The sequence below is a fragment of the Arachis hypogaea genome, chromosome 11 (genome assembly GCF_003086295.3).
Source record: "Arachis hypogaea cultivar Tifrunner chromosome 11, arahy.Tifrunner.gnm2.J5K5, whole genome shotgun sequence".
NCBI lineage: Eukaryota > Viridiplantae > Streptophyta > Magnoliopsida > Fabales > Fabaceae > Arachis > Arachis hypogaea.
The window spans coordinates 72,509,319-72,515,451 of NC_092046.1; positions in this window are offsets into that span (position 1 = coordinate 72,509,319).

A 6,133-nucleotide genomic window follows, 5' to 3' on the forward strand; every position below is an offset into this window, starting at 1 on the left:
GCTCTAAACTCATAACAAAATAACCTTTTTAATTCATCTATTGTGCTCTTCCTTGTTTCAAAGCCTAAATACAAGCTAGGGGATCCTAAATAAGTGTTACGAAAGTTTACAAGCTTTCCAAGGAGGTTAAACAGTTAAAAATAGGGTTTTAGGTGAAAAACATGGCTTGTCCGTACGCACGCATGGTGCAGAATTTATAACCCACAAACTAACCGGCAAGTGCACTGGGTCGTACCAAGTAGTACCTCAAGTGAATGAGGGTCGATCCCACGAGGATTGATGGATCAAGCAACAATGATTGAGTGATTGGCTTAGTTAGGCAAACAGAAAAGAGTGTTTGGGTTTCAATTGCATTAAAACAATAAATTCAGAAAATCATAAAGCAAGCAGTAAATTGAGGTGAAATATATATGGAGAAAACAGTTAAGGCTTCAGAGATATATATCTTCCGGATTGACTTTTCTTACTAACTATTTTAATCATGCAAGATTCAATTCATGGCAAACTATATGTGACTAAACCCTAATTCCTTATACCTTTTTAGTCTCCTCTAACCTTCATCAACCGCCAATTCCTTAGTCACTTGATTCCAATTAGAGGGTTAAGTTCAAATCTAGTTTATGTGCCATAAAAACCCTAATTACCCAAATATAAGAGGATTATATATCATGTATTCCGTTAAGTCCAGATAATTAGAAATTTAGGAGAAATTATTTTCAAGCTGTTGTTCAAGTAAAGAGCTTTTCCAAGTTATACAAGAACTCAAGTAGAACAAGGATCATACTTCCGTTCCACCCAAATTCATAAGATAAAGAACGAAAATAGTTCTTGAAATAGAAATCAGTACTTGAATTAAAATAGTAAAATAATAGTATCAATCTATACAATAGACAGAGCTCCTAACATTAACAGTGGAGGTTTAGTTGCACATGGTTCAGAGAGAAAACTAGGATTCTGAAAAGCTGTAAATTGCGGAATGAGGTCAGAGAGAAGAGAAGAGAAGAGTCCGAAGGGCTGATTCTTTTCCCTTTTATATCTAATCCTAATTAATGTAAATAATATTTTCTAAAACTAAATAATATCTTTTTCTATTTTAAAATAAGAATACAGTTTAATCAGAATTAAAAGTAAACCATCTGTGTGAGCCTTAAGGACGAATGAGGACCACTTGTCTCATTAATGTCCACGCCTAACTTGGCAAAAGGTTGCACCTAACTTGAATAGTGCAGTGAGGAATGGCGTGGAATGCTTGAGTGCTGCGCCTAACTTAAAGACATCAAATCCAATTTGCGTGTTGATGTTGTGTCTTTCGCCTAACTTGAGATTTCTCAAGTTAGACGCAGACTTGGCAGTGTGTCTTGGATGCCTTTCTCCTATCCTGGCGCCTAACTTAAGATTCTCAAGTTAGGTGCCACTTTGGATGCCTTGGTTCATGGAGTTAGTTGATCTTGGTGCCTAACTTGAGAATCCTCAAGTTAGGCCACCCTTGCTGAATGGTTGGAGAAGAAATATTGACTATTATACATCGTTGAAAAGCTCTGGAAGTTAACTTTTCAATGCCACTATAATCACGTCCATTGGACCTCTGTAACTTGAGTTATTAAGGTTTGAGTGTAGAGAGGTCAGAGTTAACAGCATCATTCGCCTTCTTCTCTTTTTCTGCGGAAACACCATCAAATCTAGCCGAATGCTACCTAAGATAAACAGAATTGCACACGACTCAAAGTAGCATCCATAGTGGCTAAAAGATAATTAATTCTTGATTAAACTCAACAATTTGAATTCAAATTCACTAGGAAAAGATAGGAAAGATGCTCACGTATCAATGCACCAGACAGCTTCCGTAGCTTGTGCGTAAGCATCATACTGTGCATACACACAACTTGCAAAATTTTCAGGGTGTGCGTATACACACCCCCTCGTGCGTATGCACAAGTCTTAATGCACGCTTTGGTTAGTGTGTGCGCACGATAGTGTGCGTAGGCACACAAACCAAAGTTTCTGGTTCTCTACAACATCACATAATTCAGTTTTTCATACCTAACTTTTGACGTTCATAATTTTCTCTACAAAACTCCAATTTCTCTCTCATCTTTATACTGTTTTAAAGCTCTCACAACCATCTTTAATTTTAATTAAAGTTCAATTGATTACATATTTCGAGGGACAAGTTATGACCCGCCAAATTTGGTTAAAAATAATATTTAACCAAATTTGTCAAATTCTCAAAGTACCAAATCTCTCCAATCAAACCAATTTAATCACATTCCAACAATACCAAAATAACCCAAAAATTCACACTAAACATTCCTCAACCATTTCTCAATCATTCAACTATTTAACTCATTCAAAGTTCTCAATTCAACATAATTCATATCAGTACTCATTAATTTCTCCAATTCTTCATCCACACCATTGTCAACATAATTATCAACAAACACCATCAACCATTAACCATATCCATCACACTTATTATTCATCAATTCATCATCATTAAAACTCATAATCATCATCAATTGTCATCAACATCAATAATCATCATAAATTATCATCAACATCAACTTCATATCACCACAACAAACCCCACAACAATTAAACATTTCATTTAATTCAAATCCTATCTTAAGGTCCACTAGTCTAAGTTGCCCACAACATTACATATTATTTAAAGAAAACCGAAACCATACCTTGGGCAATTTTCTCCCGAGCACAAAACACCAAAAAACCTCTTCCACAAGCCTTCCATGTTCAACAAGAAACCAAACTTAGCCACCACTTTAGATCATATTCCAAGGATTCCAATCATCAATTCCACTCCAAATAATATCAATTCAAGCTAGCTATCATACAAATTATCATAGGTCAATCATAGGGTTTAACAAATTGACAAACTACAAGAGTAAAGAGGCTCCTTACCTTACCTAGTAGTGATTAGGGTAAAATCCAATAATAACTCAATGCTAGATAACACCTAAATATCCAAAATCACAAAATTTTCTCAATCACCATAGCCAAAAATACAAAAATGTATAGAGCAGAGATCTAGAGTATGGATTTCAAGATTCTTACCACTTTGTTTAGATATAATTGAAGAGCTCAACGAGACGAACGCATGGCCATAAACGACACACAAATTGAAGTTTCGTAGCTCAAGTTATGATCAAAATAAGGTTCAAGTGAATAGTGCTTTGTGTTCTTGAGCTCTCCTCTCTCAATCTCACCGTGGCTTTCTCTCCCTTAGGGCTAATATGCTGAAAATGCTCATTAATGGGTGGTTATATATGTTGGGTTTGGGTCCAATTTGAGCCTGGTCCAATTAGTTAGAGTTTTTGGTTCATTTGGCCTAATTTTAGGCCAAAACCTTTAGAATAAATGACTGGTTTTCAATTCTAAATATTTTTCTAAGTTTTTGTGTAGTTTTGATTTTTCTTACACAGTACCAGACAGACTTAAGAAGATACTGCTGGCTAAATTACCGGTATGCATTTTTACTAATTTTCTGTTAAACGGATACACTTTTTCACTCGAAAAAATCCACTGAATCTAGAAATGTTTCATAAAATTTGGGGGTCCAGAAACCAAGTTATGACCAGTTGAATTTTGTCAAAAATAAGTTTTTTTTACCAAACTAGTAAAGTCCTCTAATTTTCAAAACACTCAAACCGAAACACAATTATACCATACCAAATCAATACCAAAACACTCCTCAATTATTTCTCAAGCATTCAAACACCTAAATCATTCAACAATTTTCAATCCAACCTAAATCACACCAATACTCATCAATTTTCCATCAATCCTCATCAACAGCAACATTTATCATTCACAATTCTAACAATCATTAATTTTTCACATTCAACTATATCACAGTCACCCGAGCTTACCCGGGCATGGCCTCCGGCCCAAATTTTACTAATTCTCATTCAATTAATCACATATCACATTATCATCAATCATCATCAAACTCCATATTATCATTCATAAATCACCAATTCCAAAAATTCTCAATTTCAAACATAATCCACACTAACACTCATCAAGCATTAACAAGCTTTACCTCATCATACCAAACTCAATCATATACATTATTTTCCATTATGACATCATACATATTCAACTCACCAGTGCAAACAATTCAAACCTATCTTATGGTCAACTAGTCTAAGTTTCACACAACATTTTGTATTAACTAAAGAAAACCGAAACCATACTTTGGCCGATTTTTCTTCCAAACACAAAACACTAAAAAGCCTCTTCCACAAGCTTTTCGATCTTCCAAACCAAAAATCAACAAGTTCCAGCCGTAATATATCAATTCTAAGCAAACCAATTCTTCAATTTAACTCCGCTCAACATAAATTTTTACTCTAGCACCATGAAATTCAATAAATCAACACTAGGGTTCATAGAATTAGACAAGTCACAACGGTTTTCGAATTATCTTATCTTGTCTATTGAATCTTGGGGTGAAACCCACTAATCATCTAAGTTAGAGTATACCTAAATCATCAAAACCATGAAACTTTCAACACCTAAGAGCCAAATTCGAAATTGACATAGGGCAAAGAATTGGAGCATGCAATTCGAGTTTTTTTTTTTTACCTACTTTGTTTTGTTAGATTTGAAGAGCTCGATGAGAGGATCGTGTGGCCACAAATGGCACACCAATCTAAACTCCGGAGAGTGAGATATGGTCCAAGGAATAAGAAGATAAATAGTAACTTCAAGGGTCTTCTTCCTCTCCTCTAACTCAGCAGCCCTCTCTTGTTTTAATGAGAGTGATGCTGAACATTTAGCCCTTAGTAACTTATATGTGTTGGGCTTGGACCCAACTTAGGCACGGTTCGTATTTTTTGTTCGTTTGGTCAACCTCGAGCTAAAACCTTTAGAATAAGTATCCGGTTTTCAATTTTAAATTATTTTTACTTTCTAAATTAAAACTTTCAATGTCCTAAATTTATTCACTCATTAGTTTAATTTTCTCATTTATAGTACCAAACCAATTTAACCGGTATGCGCCCTTTTGCGATTATTTAGATTTTTACACTAAAATTTTTATTTTTTCCATAAAACTTTCAAATTTAATATTTCTCATCATTTTCAACCTATTTCGGACAATTAAATTATTATTTTATTTTTATTAAACGGCTAATAAATTTTTGGTTCTTACCTATAATACCCTTGGGTATTTGTGATGAAATTTGATAACTATAATAGATTTTCAAATTAATATTATTATCTATTTTTTCTTTCAAAAACTTTACTAGTTCTCAACTAGCACACAAGAAAAAAAAATTAGTAGCGAAGAAGAATAAATATTTAGCAGAATGAAAAAGAAGTGAAAAAGTGACAAATACTAAGGGAGAACAGATTTTTTTATATAGGTAAAATTTTGACAAATCGTGAGCCACGATTATAATTTATAAAAATCGAAAAATTCTTAATTAAACAAATTGGTCACAATTTGCTTTCAGTTGTTTGTCTTGCAGGAAACGTTAGTCACGATTTCATTTTTCTTTTTTATTTTTTGCATATTTGTATTACAGTAATCATTAGTCAGGTTAATTTATTAGAAAATTAATTAAAAAACTTATGCTACATGAAATCCAACGTTACGTTTCTTTTCCGTTTTAATTTTTTTTGCAAATCGTCGCTCACCATTTCAATTTCACCTAACTACTTCGATATTAATGTATTTAACTAAAATAATTCGATATTAAAATAAAGTAGAGACTCACATGTAGTTTATGTAAAGTTAATAGTCGAAAACTATTAAATGATTTGATAGGTTTGACTAAATTATCATCTAACGATTTTAAGATATCAAATTCACATAAAGATAATTATATGAGATTTCCATCTTAAAATAAATCACACCTATTTAGCCAATATACAAAAAAAAAAAAAAAAATTAACGGCAAGGTGACATATAAATAAAAAAAAAAAAAAAACAGTTTACCGTTAACAAAGAAGAAATAACAAAAGAGTGAATGATTAAATTTGTCTCTAAAATATCATTTATTTTTAAATTAGTCCTTAAAAAAATTTTTAATCAAATTCATCCTCCAAATATTTTAAGTTAGTCACATTTATCCTTCCATCACTTTTGCTGCTGATAGCGTCAGAGTTTGTT